Source organism: Anguilla rostrata, chromosome 9 (genome assembly GCF_018555375.3).
Source record: "Anguilla rostrata isolate EN2019 chromosome 9, ASM1855537v3, whole genome shotgun sequence".
In the NCBI taxonomy this organism is placed as follows: Eukaryota; Metazoa; Chordata; class Actinopteri; order Anguilliformes; family Anguillidae; genus Anguilla; species Anguilla rostrata.
The window spans coordinates 15153311-15170669 of record NC_057941.1 but is presented as its reverse complement, the minus strand read 5'-3'; the positions used below and the strand labels follow the sequence as shown (position 1 = coordinate 15170669).

The following is a 17359-nucleotide window of genomic DNA, read 5'->3' as shown; positions in this document are numbered from 1 at the left end:
AATGCTGGGAGACTCACTATATTTGACGAATCAAAATCTGCCTTACCCCTCCTCCTCCTCCTCCTCCTCCTCCTCACCCTTTCGTGTCAGCCTGCTCATGCATGGCGTGTGCTCACAGCTCCATTCCTGCTCTGCACCACTGCCTGCATCTGGCCCTGGAGCTGCGCTCAGGCCCAAAGCCCTCCTGGGTGTAATCAAGTTCAAAGCTGGCGTGCCTGAGTAACAAGCACCCAGGAGACATGGGGAAGGTGCAGCAGGGTGTTCCAGGGCTGGCTGATGATGTCAGATCTTCCAGCAGATGGGACAGCGAAGGAAGTAATGGGGAGCAAGAGTGTAACCACTAAAATTGTCTTGAGATGCGTCATCTGTTTTATCTTAACAAAAATGTTTTTAACATACAAAAATGCCAATTTACTCAAGCATACAAAACACTGTCTATAAGTCATTCATTAAAACTTTAAAAATCTATCTCTGCTGTTAAAAGTATTGATTGCAAAATGAGGCCACGTTACAATGAATAATATTGGCTGTTTTAGATCACTCAAATTAAACAAGCTCTATTCCAAGGCAGTGCTACCCAATGTTTCCTAAATTATTTCATGTAACTTAGCCCTGTGATTTTTCATCTTACCATCTGAAGAGAATTGGTATTGTTTTTATAATAGTAATAATAATTAGGAAATATTCATTATTATCTTTATTAGAAATAATATTTTTTTATTACTTTACATTGTAAAATAAATTATAGTGTTTTACTTAATCGGCTTTACTTAATCTGACCCACAAACATACAGTACATTAATGGCAAAAACTTGTGTTTGGTTTATAAGATTCAATATTTATTTAAAGGGCAAAATCTTTATTTATTTCTACATTCCCCCTTTTTTTAGTGCAAATAATCATATCTTTCTTGGTATACATGTCTGTAAATGTGAATGTTATGCTGCTATAAAATTTGTATCTCGGTACATGATCTATAGGCCTGGATAACATTGATTTTAAATTGCCGCATCTGCAAGGTAGCTACAGTGGCCTAGTTAAAATGCAGTTCACCTAAAAAAAACATCACAGCAGTCAATTTGACAGTCACTTACTGAAAATCTATAAATCTGCTGTGATGAAATCCATGATGCCCCCCATTTGTGACTTTTCTTAAACAAATCTATTGAATATTGTGATGTAATTTGAATATCAGTATTGCAACACTTATTTACTTCAATGGCCATGACCGGTCAGATTTATACAGCTTGATCATTTTGATCGGTGCATGTAACATTGTTGTGAAAGGACTCCAATTGTTCCCAGCTGCAGCCCCGCAGAACCAGCCCCTAGGTGGGCAGAGCCTGTAATAGTAGGTCTGCCTTGTACATTACATTGCATTAGAGCCATTTAGTGGATGCTTTAATCCAGACTTACACAACTTTTTACATAGGATTTACATTGCATCCATTTATGCAGCCCGATATAAATGTATAAGTACCTTACTCAAGGGTATAATGGCAATGCTCTACCCAGGAAATTGAACCTGTGACTTTTAAGATAAAAGACCAGTTCCTTACCCATTATAATACACTGCTGCCCGTTGTGTAGCTGCATCCTTCATATTGTTGTCATGTTCCTGTCTGATTCATGTGTGGGGTTGGGTACTGAAACCCGGTAGCAGTATGACGCAGGTTCCTATACGACCGATACCTACCAGACCGCATCACAACGCAAATTTAGGTGTATTATTTCAGTGTAGTCTTCAGTAACGTTGCACTCGCTCTGTCGTCTAAGTCAGTGACAGCACGTATCATTGGCAAGCTAGCTAATGTTAAACTTGTTCAAAATTCCAAAAGCAAAACTGTCTAAAATATGATGTATTTTACCTTAACAATGGGACATGTCTTTGCATTAAAAAAAATACTTTCTTTAATGTCATCATTTTCTCTTTATTTGAAAGAACTTTGACTACCTTTTACACACCGTGTCCATTTTGCCTGCACATCTGAGTATCCTGCAATTGGCTACTTTGATCAGACTACTTTGATCAGATGTTGTTATTGGCAGAACATGTAGCTAAATGTCATTGAATTACTGATTGTGGGACTGGGGCATTTGTGACTAAATCCGCAGGAAAAAGGAGGAGAAAAACGCAAAATAACCCAAGTATACGGCTTTGTGCTATTGTGTGGACGTGAAGTTTTGTCTGACTTCTGGGTGTTTACATGAGGTCCAAAGGTACAGACGTTTATGTTCTCAAGGGCTGAGAGTCGGTGGTTATTTCTGTAGGAAATCAAAGTGCAAAAAAAAAAGTTTGGTGCTGTATAGGTATGGGGCATGTTTCGCCAAGCCATAACTTGGCAGGATAACATACTTGCCATCCCAATTAATTTACTTATTTATTTTTGGATCCTTCTGCACCAAGGCACAATTTTTCTTTGCTCAATTTTAAAAAAGGAGGATCAACTAGTCAAGCTCCGCTGTAAATAACACACACCACCACCATCCCAGCTGTTGCCTGGTAACTCTCTCGAGGCAATTGCCCAGCTTACTTGTGCTGTGGCGCATGCTAATATCAAGCCCAGTTGGGTAGACATCCATTCATTATTAATCCAAAAACTTGCCTACCCACTCAGAAGTCACTTTAGCTATGCAGTTCTGGTATAGACACAGAGGTAATATCAACTAGCAGCAATTGACTTTCATGTGCAAACATTGCCCCTGCAAACGTCATGTTAGCCCTTATGATTAAGCAGCATGTTTTTTCCCTTCATTTTTGGCTTAGAAAATGAATGAATGAAGAGAGAGGCTGATGCTAGCTGTCCCTGTTTTGAGTGTTTGGTTGCCATGGCATGACGGGTTTTGAGAAGATTGCTGTCTTTTAAATTCATTCATCCTGAGTAAATATCTCAAGAGAATGAGGTCATAGCACTGCTTTAATGGAGGAAACCAGAGAGCTTTATCTGGGTTGTGGTGTTTGATATTTTTTTCCCAGAGAGTGCACAATGTTCTTCTTCAGCATGCTCATCTGACCGAGGTTTGCTTTTTCAGCAGGGACTTCATAAATTATATATATATATATATATATATACACACACACACACACACACACACACACACAGATGGGTTACGAAGTAAAGTAAAAACCAACATAAAGTGTCTTAGTGAGGTGTGTTTGGCCACCACAAACCAGAACAGCTTCAGTGCACCAACATTTTTGTCTTACAGCTCACTTGGCATTTTTACATTTAAATTCCTGGCTTTTTGGACTATTTGGACTTTGATCTTGGTTTTCTGGGACTATTTTGGGAAGAAATAAGCTGTGGTTTGGTATTTTCTTTCATTCATTTCTTTTGTGATTGTAACTTGCCCACGTACGTAATATTTTTAAAAAATTTTAAGGTAGTTGAACCTCATCTTTAGATCAAACATATGTGTTGTAACTTAATTCATTTATTTGTTTTGAGTTCATTAATAATTAATATCTTTGATAATAATTAACAAATTAAATCGGATAAATTTAGTTTACATGTTGGATAAGTGACGGGTTTTTAACTGTTGATGACCTTGTGTTCGGTATTCAGACTGCCGGACGTCAAACGGGGGTGTTAACTGATTAAAACCGCTGGATTCAGAAAATTGTACATATTTCACATAATCCTCTTTTCCCTGACTATATATATATATATATATATATATATATATATATATATATGTATATATATATATTGGGCTCCTGTCATGGTCATCTCTACGGAAAGACCTCTAAACCTAATTGCATCACCAGGACAGAATTGAGAATGGCCTTTGCTATGCTGGTCTACAGTGTGAACATTCATTGCCTCTTTAGTCATTATGCAGTTTCCCTTCCTCCTTTGGCTCAGCTGTATATTACAGACCGATGGTGTCTGTTTCTTCAGAAGAAGATCGTGATGATTTACAGTTGGCCATGCAACTTTAGGAAATCTGTGATTTACATCCACTACATTTTTGCCTTCAGTATTATTGGTGAGGTGATTGAGAATCTGTACAGCTGATGTTTCTTTACCCCCCTGTTGCGGTTAGGAAAGGTTTGATTCATAGGCACTCAAAGCTGCCCTTTTCGGTTGTCTAATTAGGGAAAGTAATTTGGTATGCCGTAATGGTGTGTGGAAATATCTGGTGGAAGTATCATTGTCTGAAGTCTTTGCGGTACATGAAGCCTTTGTCTGGATCGCTGTGCGTGCAATTATCTGTAATAGAACAGACCTGAAATAGATGGGTGCAATTTATGATGGGAACAGGGCATTATTCTATTACACAGTCAAGCTGCAAAACACTTTCAAATCACGCCTTAAATAGGTATGGAATATCGGACAGCGTGCCCTTTGGTGTTTGGCAGTGTTTTCTATGAGCTGGTCTCCTAAGAGATGTCCTCACAGCTGGGGAAATCAATTAAGAGTAGCACAGATATTCTTCTCCGATCCTTGTAGCGACACTGCCGGCCAGAAAAACAGGCACTTAATCTTCATGTGCGCTGAGCGGTCTCGAAGCTCAGCCGCGAAAACGCATATTGAAACTGTCTTTCTCGGCCTCTCGTGAATCAGTGCGGTTATATCAGTCCGGCTCTCTTTTTGACAGAACGTGTCTGAGAGACCCCGTTTGTCCTTGCGCGCAGGTCTTGCATGTTGACACTGGTTACCTTGCAGTCCTTTTCAGTATGATGGTCCATTGCAGCAGGGTCTGTCCTTGAAACAAAGCTGCCGTGGCAGGCAGATTAAACATGGCTACTGATTATGGCGTACTGGCATCCTTCATTCAAGAAGCCATTCTTTTCACGCCAGTACCGACATGCTGGAATCGGTTAGGTAGCCGCGAGGGCCTCCTATCAAGCTTGATGTTCATTTCCCGCGTTTAGTATGAGCGCTGTCTCTTTCCCCTATTAAATGGCCCTCGTCTGCAGCCTCAGCGAGTGCCATTACTCCTGGGCTGCAAACAGTAAAATTTTTAATACCAAGTGAGGATGCGACTGTGCAAAAATCAATGGATGGCAGGGGAGAGCTCATGAGCCCCAGCTGCAGGCCAGATTATCTGTGATGCTTGCAGTTATGTTGTAATTCAGAAAGGCCTCGCATTTTTCTTCCATGCAGATAGCCAGGCAGCATGGCCCAGCAGCACTGAGGTGAGGAACACAGGAGACCGGAGGAGCCAATACACTCACAGTTCAGGCCAACGGACTAGCTCCATTACATATCAATGAGAAAGAAGGTGGTCACTCAGCAGGTTTACAACAGCATGGTTTTTAATCTAGGCTGTACTTTGACACATTCTTGTTGGCTCCATGTTAATGTTATTGTGTGACAAATATAGGAATACAGTAAAGACTGTGGGCTCATTTATTGGTTTTGTGTCTCCCTGTGGTCATGGGGACGAGTTGTATTTTGAAAATATTTTCAAAATAATAAAAAATTGTTCCTCTTGTAGATATGTCTATTACTGAAAGATAAAATTAAGCTGAAAGCCTGCCACAGATTCAGTGTGTTTAAATATTAAATGCTATCTCGCTGCTCTCTTTATCGTGCATGTGATTAGAGCCGGAGATGGTTCTCTCCTCTGGAAAGTCAATAATGTCATCACTGTGTGCATAAGATGAAATGCCTGCCCATTTCTCCTCGGTTTTCCAGTAAGTGGTCTACCTGAAGGCTTCTGCATCACTCGGTACAGTATGCAGTGTGATGTTGAAGCATTACCACGTAGAAGTGCTGCAGAGTTTCTGCCATTTTGACTGCAGGTTTATAATTATAACTTATAATACTCCAGATTGCATGGCAATATTCTTATCATACTCGCAAGTTGCAAGCACCCATTCCCTATCATTCCTTGGAAAGGAACATGCTCATCTAAAGTGTTAACTAATATGAGTCTTTTTTTTTTCTTTTGTCAAATAGTATTTTCTTGTTCACAATCCACCTGAAACTACAGAAACAGACCATAGCAATGAACAGCCATACAAATTCAAAGCCTAAATTAAATTTGTACCCTTTGTTATTGTAGTTAACTGACAAAATGCCCCTTATCAGACAAGTCAATTCCCATTCTCAGTAATGTGCAAGTGAACTCCCATCTTCAGGCAACTTTAACCGGTGCCTGTCTTTCGACCCCTTTCTCCCCATGCAGTCTGAAAATAGAGCACAATGACCTTTTGACCGTCTCCTCATTGAATCAGCCAAGAGTACTGCTTGGGGTTGTGCCCCCTGTATACTTAAATGTTTATTATTGTACTTTACTTTATCTCTTTTTCTTTCAAATGTTTTTCATCAGGATTTGCAGAGTTCCAAAACTTGAACTTTATATTGAAGTTCATGTAAGCCATTGAGAAACAAAATCTATGTTTAATTTTTCATTTCAGAGTATTTTTCCAACCTTGCCTTTGCACATTATGTGCACCAAGGATTATAATAGAAGATCACAATTTAGCCCTAAGGTGACACCTCTATGCTGTCAGACCTCAGACCTCCAGAGGAGCATGCTGGGATAAGACGGAAGACTGTGAACTATTGCATCGCAACACTTAAGTTAATCAAGGCAGTTTTAACATCAAGGTATTTTAACTTCTCCTCAGGCTCAGTATTTATGAGCACGGTATCAGACACTTGTATCAAAACCAGCAACATCAAATTATAGCAAAGCTCCTGCTGTATTTTTATTTGCTTTATTGTGTTTGCCTGGTTTTCAAAGAGGCTTAGTGCTAATCTGGGAGGAGGCCTTTGTGCCATTCATTTCCTGAGTGACTTTACAGCTGAAGTGCTGTGGATAGTTTTGTTGTACCGGCGCCAATTCAAGAAACTGGCAATTCATCCTTTACTATAACAAAAATGGGCTGAAAAGCTCGCCCAGAGATAAGAAAAAATACATCATTAAATAGAAATGATTACAATTATTGACATTTCTGGAAAACACGTATACTTCATTTTTTTCCCATTTTTCTTTATGAACCTGGTAAATAAAACCTGACATTTACTGCAGGCTAGCATTCATTACTTACTGTAGCTTTTCCGTGTGTACAGAGTACTGTGTGTATCTGCATTGATGCACATTTTTACATAAATTGACTTTATTGCAAAAGGGGCTATCCTTAGGGGGTTGTATTATTTCTTTATCCCTCTTTAACAAGGCATCCATGCAAAATAAAGTGAAACACAAGCTAGGGATGCACAGTTGGCTTAATGTCATTTAAAAGACATTTTTGCAACAAATCTGCAAAAGCAGATATGAGCATGTACTCTTTGCGGTGAGCTTTGAGCATCAGTCAGTAGGGCTAACTTACTTAAAATGATGAGTTTTTCAGAATAATCTGAAGTGGGGCGTTCTTTCCTGGCTGTCATTCTGATTTGTGTGTTTGAGTGTTTAAGCGCATGCATGTCTTCGGCACTTGGTGTGTGGCCGGGGGATAGTCCTTTATCTTCTATGGCAGCATTCGAAACAAATCCCCAGATCCTGTGGGAACACTATGAATGCTTGTTTTTGTTTCAAGTGCTTTTAATTAATTAGATTTGATCGAGCTGTTCACAGAATACTGATCTGTTTCCAGAGCACTGTGGCAGTCCATCCCTTGTAAGTTCAATGTGAAAAAAAAAAATCTATTGTAGGGGTCACTTTCTGGCAAACAAGAAGATTAAAAGTAAAGGGTGTATTCACAATATACCTCTGGTAAGTTTTTTATGTTTTATTTTTAAGAAGCCTTGAATGACCCGAAGACTTGCACTGCTTTCTTCTGTAGTTTTGTGTGCACAAGCCACACATTTATTGTTGTATGGGTAAGTGGTAATCAGGGCTTGAAGTTAACTTTTTGGCTCACCAGCCACTGTGGCTAGTGGTTTTCCAAAGGCACTAGCCACTCAGCATTTTCACCTAACACCCCCGCCCCCCCCTCAAATAAATACATTGACAGCCAAACAAACAAATAAATAAATATAATTAGGTAATTGGGGAATGCAACTGCATGCATTTGTTTGGCCATATCATTATATTTGAACGGAAACCATTAGCCTATATCTATCCAGCCTGAGTAAACTGTGAGAGAGTGAGTGGGTGGAAAAATCTCTAAGCAGCCTCTCTTAACAAACTCTTAACAAAACATACACTTCAAGATAATTAACATCAGAGATTCTGCGCATTGCTGATATTTGCCATTAATATTCTCCAAATGTCAGTCATTTGGCAGATGGCGGGTGTTTATGTCAAGCCCTGTTGGTAATGGTAAAATTCTTCTCCTGTGCTGTCTAATAGCTAACCTGTTTAGAGGTCTGTTGCAAACTCCCTGTGTCTGACTGCTGCTTAGTGGTCAGTGAAAACTATTAATTAATTGTGGGATTAATCCTGAGTTAATACAGACCATCACAAATTTGAAACTTTTTTAGAATGTATGAATTCATGTTTTTTTTTTTTTTCTTGAATTATACAAAGGAATATGAATTGGTGATGATGACTCAACCTTTTTTTCCCCTCATTCTTACTCTTAAGTTTTTCTTTCTGAGCCCTGAAGTGCTCTTTAACAAAATAATTTAAAATCTGAGAAGCTAAAAAAAAATAAGTGTATTTCAAGGGAAACGGGGAAGAGAATTTTCTGATGGATATTGCCGCTAACTGCTCCCTCTTTGTAGGTGATTGCAGCTGGAGCGCGAGACATCAGCGAGGCCCGTGGCGTGTGTGTCTGATTTGGGCCGGCCCCATCACTCTCCTTCTGCTGCTAATAGTGCGGTATTCCCTCAGCCTTGCCTGGCTCCTGTGCTGCACGGCCCTTCGCAGTCTCCCCTGTGCTGTGCAGATTCCTTTTCCTTTTCACTTTGCCTGATCTATTTCTGCTTATTTCCTTGTTTAGTTCCTCGTTATCGCTGGCAGAACCAAGTGTTTCACCATTTCGTGTTTTTAAAAAAATTTTTTGTTATACTTTGAAATCCTACTTACCTACCTACTGAAGCCTACTTACTTTCAGATTTGGAACATGTTAAATAATGTCTCCTGTGGAGATTACCAAAAAAAAAGACAGAAAGAGAATTACTTAAATAGGCTATGCCCTATCCTGGCATAATGAATCTCATCAGCAAGTTCCCAGCGCCACATGCCCACTAGTACATTAGCGTTTATTTCATGTGACCAAACATTGTATTATCACCTCATGTTGGGCTCTTGTTTTTTCACAGTGTGCCCATGCACAGTTTAGTGAGAGGACAATGACATTGCTCAGGAGAAAAAGCACCTCGGGCTCCCCTCCGTGTGGTCGATGACCATCGGGGTGGCAGATCTGATAGAAAGGCCCCTGTTTGTCCACACGTTGATTATCGCCATAGAAACCTGCCAAAGGAAGGACCCCCCACTTTGACTGAAATGAGGAATATGACAGTGGGGTCATTGAGCCGTGAGAGCCTGGTCTGCATCAGTTGAAATGGGAGACCGAGGTTAATTTTAGACATGGGGGGATGTCTGTTTCCCTGGGGTGCCATCAAGGCATATCTCGTGTATTGTGAAGTGGCCTCAGATGGCAGTTTTTCTTCTGAAAGCATGCTTTTGTAGCTGCGGCGGTGGCAGGCTCTCTCTTCCATGCTCCCTTTAGCGATCGGATTTCAGACACAAAATTCAATTACGTTTCCTCATTCTCAACATGGAAAGAGAAACAAAGGGTAGCTGAAAGACAATCCCAAGATTTAATTTTGATTGGAAATGGAGTGCTGTTGAGGCCAATGCTGGATTAGCAAAGGGGTTTGCTTCAAGGGAAGGGCAGGTGTATTTGAATAAAGCCTTTACAATTAAACTGAGGTCCTTGCAATAAAGTGGTAATGTAGAAGTGGGGCCATCATAATTTCAGAGGCATTGAGCATGTCATGTCAAAGACATGTCAAAGATTGCTAGATAGAACATTTTGTTTGAAGCAATTACTGTGTTGTCACCTCACACTTTTTTGACATCCCAATCCGAAGAGTCCGAAGTGTAGAATTAGTTCGAAGTGTAGAATCAGAGCTAAATACATCCTGCAGTGAAAATAAAATTAAGTCACAAATCTTGCAGACAAGATTCATAAGACCATCGTACTTAATGGGGGAGACCAGAAACCTGCCATGACACTGACTGCACACTGTGCAGTAAGCTCCCCTCAGAGGGAGAGAAGGGTGTAAAGTACCCACACTGAGGGGGTATCCACATCATCGTAAATAAAAGGTCACCACGATGCAGACACCTCCTCAGTCTCCTCGGTGTGGGCGCTTCATTTACTGCACAGGGAATGACCCTGATTACAATCCTTCTCAAATGCACATCGGGGGACCATCTGGAGATGGATTTTAATTTTGAGATGCGAATAATTTACCTGCTTTATTAAAACAGTATCTGTCCTGGGGAATAAAACTAGGCAGTATGGTAGTGTAGCCTGAATCCAAAACTGTTTATCGAAAAACAAGGGAGCACAGAGATTTGAAAATTAATCATTCATAGACCAATGCACCTTTTCAGTTGGAAGGAGTCTACTGTTGTTGTTTCCTGAAAAATTATGATTGAGGCAAAGCAAGGAAACAAAAAGAATCCATTGCTTTTCCAGGAAAAAAAGTATGTGAAGACAATCCACAAAGGAGGCAGGCACCAGGTTTTGAGGTTGTATGAGAAAAATATGGCAGCAGAGCAGACTTGTAGTGCCAACAGGATATTACAGGATATTATCACAACATTAATGCTCAATTCCATCACAACAGTTGAGCTTTTAATCTTATTTGCACTGTTGTGAACAGATCCTTAGAGAGGAGATCTATTCTTCCAGTAACTATTTATTTAATTACCCAAGGTAAGGGTCTGAGCGTTCCTGAGTGACCTGAATGTACATTGGCCATAATTCAGGTTCTAGAACATTCCTTGCCTTCAGACTGACACGACATTACTCAACCAGTCCATTTGGGTGCTCAGTGCTTAGGCACCTCCCGTCTCTGTCTTCTCCAAGCCAATTTTTAGGAACACTGGGATCTATTATTCAGGCAGATGATGGATTGGCTTAAGTTCAGGCCTTAAATCATAACCCCACAAAGCTCACCGTCATGTCCGTGTCCGCCTCTTTAAGCTGTTTGCCGGCTTGGCCAGTAACGTGGCATCCCAGCTGCTGTACGAACTCCCACTCATTTTCTCCCAAGTCCAGCACATAAAAAGGGCATCTTCAGGAAATCTGCAGCTGAGAACATGTTCTTAGAGCTCTTGTGGGATTTCATTTTTATTTTCAGATTTGTTTTGCTTTCTTTGTGGCACAAACCCAGTCTTTCTTGAATATTATTTTGTCTAAATAAAATAGCCTTGTGGCTGTTGGGTGGTTCATCCTCTTAAGGCGTTGTTCAATACATGAATGGGCCACATGGTTTGGCATGAAATCTGGACCGTGTAAGTGCTGCTGAGCTATTCATTCAGCCGCGATGATAGCGTCTCACGGAGCTTCTGTGGCCTCATAAATATTGATTCTAAAATAAATATTGTAGTTGGATAAATAGACAGAATACTTGATTATCCCCATGGGAAAATCTTTGCAGCAGTATGTAGCATTCACATTTACAGACATTTATACCAAGAAACATGTGATCTGGTCATTGCGGTTACTTCTGTAGGAAACCATGGAAAGTACCAAACTGTCTGTGCTATATAGGCATGGGACATGCCCCACCAAGCCCATGCCTGTCATCCCAATGTTGCAGAATGTGCAAGCTGTTCATGCAGCAGGGGTGCTCAATTGTTGACACAGGCCTGAATATGAGCTTTTGATAGACCCCTGTCCAAATGGTATAACAGTGCACTCAAGGAGAATTGAAAGATGGGAAATTGATTCTTTGTTCTGTGGCCTCAAAGATGGTGTTGATATCCTTGTCTGCAGTCATTTGTCTCTAGAAACCATTATCTGATGGACAAGATTATCAGTCTAGAAAAAGCAGTCATGGATGCACGCACACATGCACACGCACAAACGCAAATCAGTATGACCTTTTCTCGGGATGTTTTACCATTTTAAGCCCACAAATGTTCTGTCCCTGGAGGGACGCGGGGGCTTTTGGGGGGCAGTGTAAGCTGATTATACAGTAAGCGAAAGATTCATTAGTTGTGTTTAATGGAATTGAAATGAGTGTTTGGACGATTTAAATAAATTAACCTTCACTGAATCCCCCGAGAGCTGTTGGGATGACAGAGAGGGTGAAGATGAATATTCTCCTTGTCACCGATATAATGAATACCGATTACATTAGTTTTCCAGCGAGTATGTTTCCATTTAACCCATGACAGAATGTGTTGCTCTTCTAGCAGCTTTTTAAATAGATTGGGTTATATCTGTATTGTGACCACTCAGTACACAGCTCATGAACGTTTGTTTAAAGTATACTCTGGTTGAAGGGACATTGGCATTCATTGTGCTTTAAAGTTAACCAATATCAGTCAGGCATCTTAGAATTCAGAAGTTAATAAAAGTGGAAGTATTTAATTTGTAATTTGTGGGATGATTCATAATTTTAGCCTTAGTTTAATAGTACAGACATGTCCTCTAGAGTTATTTAAAGGCCAATTGCGAAAATAAAATTCATACTCAGTTTGGGGAATATTTGATGATGATATTCTGTTTGGGTCAAATGCTACACAATCCCTCATCAAACATTGCCTGCTTAGCGGTTGGCAATCATGGCGAAGTGGCTGAACTAGCCGTATTGTCTTTTTAAATCTGTACTTTTCCGCTTCTGCATACGACTGTCTCGTTCCAGGCAAATTACATTACTTAAGATTACACATTCACCTCCTCCCCTCAGAAGAATTCATTGGAGAGCACGCCTTGAATCAGCCACAGCCTGTATGAGGGGGAACCTTTTCCAAAATGCCACCCTGATGAGAGTAACAGAACTATAGCATTTCGATGGTCCTCTCTGGTCCTCTATGTTCCTCTCTTGTACTCGATGGTACTCTTTGCTACTCTGTGACAGCCTCCGTCTTCCGAGTCTTTAACGTCTGCCAGCCTCACGGCGGAGCGCCAGCTGGGAGAATCCCCGCCTTGATTGGGAAAAGCCGGAGCAATTAAACGATGACTGAAGGCACTCGCAGGCAACAGATACCTGTCTGTGAGAGAGTACCGCACCAGTGATGCAGCAGACCGCTCTGACAGCCGTCTGGAATCCCCATATTTTCCCACTCAGTGGTCTCTACCCCTACGCATTTCCAGCAGATAGTTGTGAACAAGTTTGCCTGTCTGGATTCCCCAGTAGTGTTCAGCTACCTGAACACAGGCTGCGGCGATTAAACTCAGCTGTTTGAATGTGAAAACGCATTACAGAACCAACTGGTTTTTGCTTAATCTCATCTGATTTCTGAGCAGATTAAGCAAGGAAATCCCTGTGGATACCCAACTGAAGGTCTGCCTTAAACCATTCAAGTCAAACTGCAAGATGGAGCCTATTTCCACAGATGCTGCCCATGTGGTACTTTAATTAATTTTTTAATGAATGCTTTCGCGGTAATACCTGTGCCCCTGTCCGTTTCGTCTTTGGCCCTGATTTAATCTAAGTGGCAGAGGCATGTCTAGGGAAGGTGGTCAACAGTCCCTTCCACGTTCAGTGGTCTGGTTATAGAAAAGAAAGGCACTGCTGCTCATTAAATTCCTTTCATTGCACTCATATGTAGACCTTGGAATCTGGGCTTATTCACCTGGGTTATTAAATCTGTCAAAATATTTGCGTGTGTCATTAAAAAATTATTCCTTGTGCGTATCTGTATATGTACACTGTTAGTTTTGAGACATTGAATTTCATTCATTCATTCATTCATTCATTTATTGTAAAACTGAGCTACACTTTTTTCCATTTTCCACCTGAATCCTGCGATCATGGCATATCTACACAGTACATTACATTACATTCATTTGGCAGACGCCCTTCTGATAGACTACTGATCCGTTAAATATAACTCTGGTGTATGCTTGGCACCAGGTGAAAAGCCATGTTAATGAGCTCCCTAAGACAACTAGCATGTCGGCGTTGATGTGACAATCAAAATCAGCCAGGTGAATTTTTTTTATTCAATATCCTAAACTTCAAACCCTGTGTGAGTTACTTTTGGCTGTGTATTGAGAGAGGGCCAGTGTCTGGTCTCCTAAGGACAGCAATTCCTTTTTCCCGTAATGGTCCACTTATTTAATGCATCTTCTCTTGTTCTTTATCTAACGCTGCCTTGTAACCATGTGACTCCATTTCAACACCGTGCTCAAAAAGCATTTGTGGAGTATAGCTTGTACTCTTCTCTAATTATAGTTTGCACACCCTGGGGTGCATGCTGTCAGCACAAAGGGGAATGCCAGTGCCATGTCACTTGACCTTGGGAGAAATTAGACCGCGCTTTGGATTGTGGTGGTGATCATTATTTATTCACCAGTGTGTGTGTGTTCGCAAGCAGTGAAATGCTGTTCTGTATGGACCTGAAGCCTGAACTATCCTCAGGGAGTTTTCTATAAAAACAGGCACTTTGCTCAAAAGCCTTAATGCATTCTGGGACCTCAACTCACAGTGCTGACCCCTGATTGGCATTCCTGAGATGAGAGGAAGTCTGTTCTCTCTAGCTCTGCCTTGTATTGTAGCGATTTGAATGTTAATTATATCTGTCCAAGTTCATATTGTACATTTTGAAAGTGTTTTTCTGATAATGATATTATCTTCATTGCCATCTGAGTTAGCCTGTTCTCAAATATCTTATATAATGCAGTTTTCTGTGTTGAATTAAAATGGATGATATGCTTTTGTTTTAAATAAGTGAAAGAAAAGAAACTTTGGAGGTTGAAAAAAGACTGAGCCAACTTCAATGTTTACTGTTAATATATTACGATTTCCAGCCCACGATCTAACATAAAAAGAATGTGGGTTGAAACTGCAACATCTGGACAATAATCATTGTATCTTGCTCATTCGTTTGTCAACCTTAATTACTCTATTTTTTTCTCCTCAAACTCACACATATAATTATCTACAACACAATCCAGTTCAACTGTCCTAAGATTGCTGTCTGCACGTCTATCATATTTACCTGATATGTATATATGTATATATATATATATATATATATATATTTTTTTTTTTTTTACGGTTGAGAAAAGGCAGTGTAGTGGCCATGACCTGCAGAATGTTAACCCTGTATGGTATAAAAGACGACACAATTTTCCTAAATGCTGTTTTCAGCTGACTGGACCATAGCAGGGAGGGGTCTGTATCATTCCATGGTTTGCGGAACCAAGTACACGGAAGTTGGAAGCTGCCGTAATAAGGCAGATTTTCCATAATAAGATATTTTTTGTAATAAAACAGATTTAGGATTTTATAACTCCCTGCTCAGTTCATGAAGCTGTAACGATTTTTGCCTTAATTCTACAGCATAACTCGAGGGGCAAGAAGAAACCTGGTCTCATCCTTTTCGAATAACACATCTGTTTTAGGCTCTTGGGCTGTGGTCTTGTGCCGGCATGTGTTCTCACGTTGGTGGGTGGTTGCACGGAAAAACTCATTCATTTTGGAATCATTAGTGAATTAAATCAAGGGGGCCACGTTTTTGTGCCTGGAAACCAGACCTCTGAATACTATTTATGTATCATCCATTAGTGTGTTGTACTTGCCTGTCGTCTTTGTGTGGTAAAAGAGGAATGACTGCGTCTATTTATGAATGTTTACGTTGGCAAGTTTCTCTGTCGTTTTGTTTGTATGGTTGTCAGTAAAGACTCAATTAGACCTAATCTGTTTAATATGTTTCTATTGTGACTAGCGTTCACAGGCTAACATTTTCAAAAGTTTACAAATACAGCTTCATCCAAACGCTTTGGGGCTGAATTTCTTGAAGGCAGCCTTTTTTATGGGTGTGTTAGAAAGAATAAAAGAAGTAAGCCTTATCTTTGTAATTTGTCACTAAGCAACAGTCTGAAAGATACATCTCACCGGCTGCCAGCCAGGTTATCCTATAGTGCTTCAGCTCTGGCAGTCCTTGTGCAGGTGTGAGTGGTACAATGGCGAGTTGAGATCGATGGCAAATTTAAAGTGGGGACACAATATAACTTGGTCATGTGTTAATTATCTGTGAAAAAGCGTGGCTGTTTTCTCCCCAAAATAAATTCTGTTGTCTGCTGTTATTTTTCACGCTCTGAGATGATTAATGGTCTCAAGCTTCCCCACCCCACTGTCATAAACAGGCTCAGCCTCAATTTTGGGCTCCAAATGAGCAAGTTTGATATGGTTTCTGAGGCGGCGTCTTCCTTGAATTAATCACGTAAACGAGACAGCTTCACCCATTTTATATTTAGCTTCGGGGTGGGGAAAGCAAACGGTGAACATGCCGTGACATTAAAGCGGCAGGACAGCGGAGGAGTCGGCGTGCCCACGCCCCATGTGGGACACACGTGTACCTGGAGCGCTGTAACACGCCTCGCCTGGAAAGCGTTCCAAACATGTCTGCGATCTGTGTCAGAGAGCGCTTCTCAGGAACCCCGGTCTCTTCGTTCCAGTTTCAGCTGGATTTGAAATTCCTCCCCTGCCGGCACGCGTTGTGCTGCATGCCACGGAGGCTTCAGGCTGGTGGAGTCGATCCCTCTTTGCGCTGATCAGAGGCAAAGCTGCTTCAGTGGCGCTGCGAATGTGATGGGGATCGTCGAGCCTCTCGCGAAACATCTGTTCCCTGCAGAGGCCCCTTAGGGTCCAAACCCCCCCCCCCCCCAATTTCACAACGTCTCTGTCCTCTAGTTGTTCCCTCAGGGCTGTCCTCAGGTGTAGAGGGTGATACCATGGTAGGGGGTAGGGGTGGGGTCCTAGCACCTGCTTTGGACACAAGATTTTAAAACCGTTTGGGTTTCTTCGCTCCAGCATTACCACCATCGACCATAATTAATTGAATTTCAGGCTAGGGGTGGTTGATACCACAACAATAATCACCAAATGGAATACTGATAATCGCCACAATGTGATCCATTGCCTTTTGTTGTTTTTCTTTAATTGTACCTGATGCGGTAGTAAACTTCCAAACTTCAGAGTCCATGTGAAATGCTCCCAGAAGAAAAAAAACATCACCTCTGATAACTGTTGAGTGTTGATAAAACAGGCAAGTGACAGCAAGGTCGTATAGCCTCCATGTGATCATGTGATGTCTTTTTGTCAGTCATGTGGAAGTTGTAAGGCCTTGCTGCTGATTGGCTGTCTTACCCAATAGATAACACCAGTGATGTTTTTACCCCCAAAACATTTCACGTGGTTTCTGAAGTTTGGATGTTCACACCCACATCAGGTAAAATTAAAGAAAAAAAAACTTTAAAAAAAGCAATACACCACATGGTGGCGATGATCGCTATCACCCAGCCCTAAAGGGGAAAATAGCT

The 17359-nt window shown here is 41.0% G+C and overlaps 1 protein-coding gene across 12 annotated transcripts in view; it reads left to right on the top strand.

Annotated features, from left to right (window-relative positions):
* LOC135263024 (ecto-NOX disulfide-thiol exchanger 2-like) overlaps positions 1–17359 on the top strand; it is a 173648-nt gene that overhangs the window by 75081 nt on the left and 81208 nt on the right. The window contains exon 2 of one of the 12 annotated variants that reach the window (XM_064350569.1): positions 5112–5143. The exons of the other annotated variants lie outside the window; for them this stretch is intronic. The gene's annotated coding sequence lies outside the window, so the exon portion shown is untranslated. The remainder of the gene's footprint in view (positions 1–5111; positions 5144–17359) is intronic. 12 annotated transcript variants of the gene reach the window in all.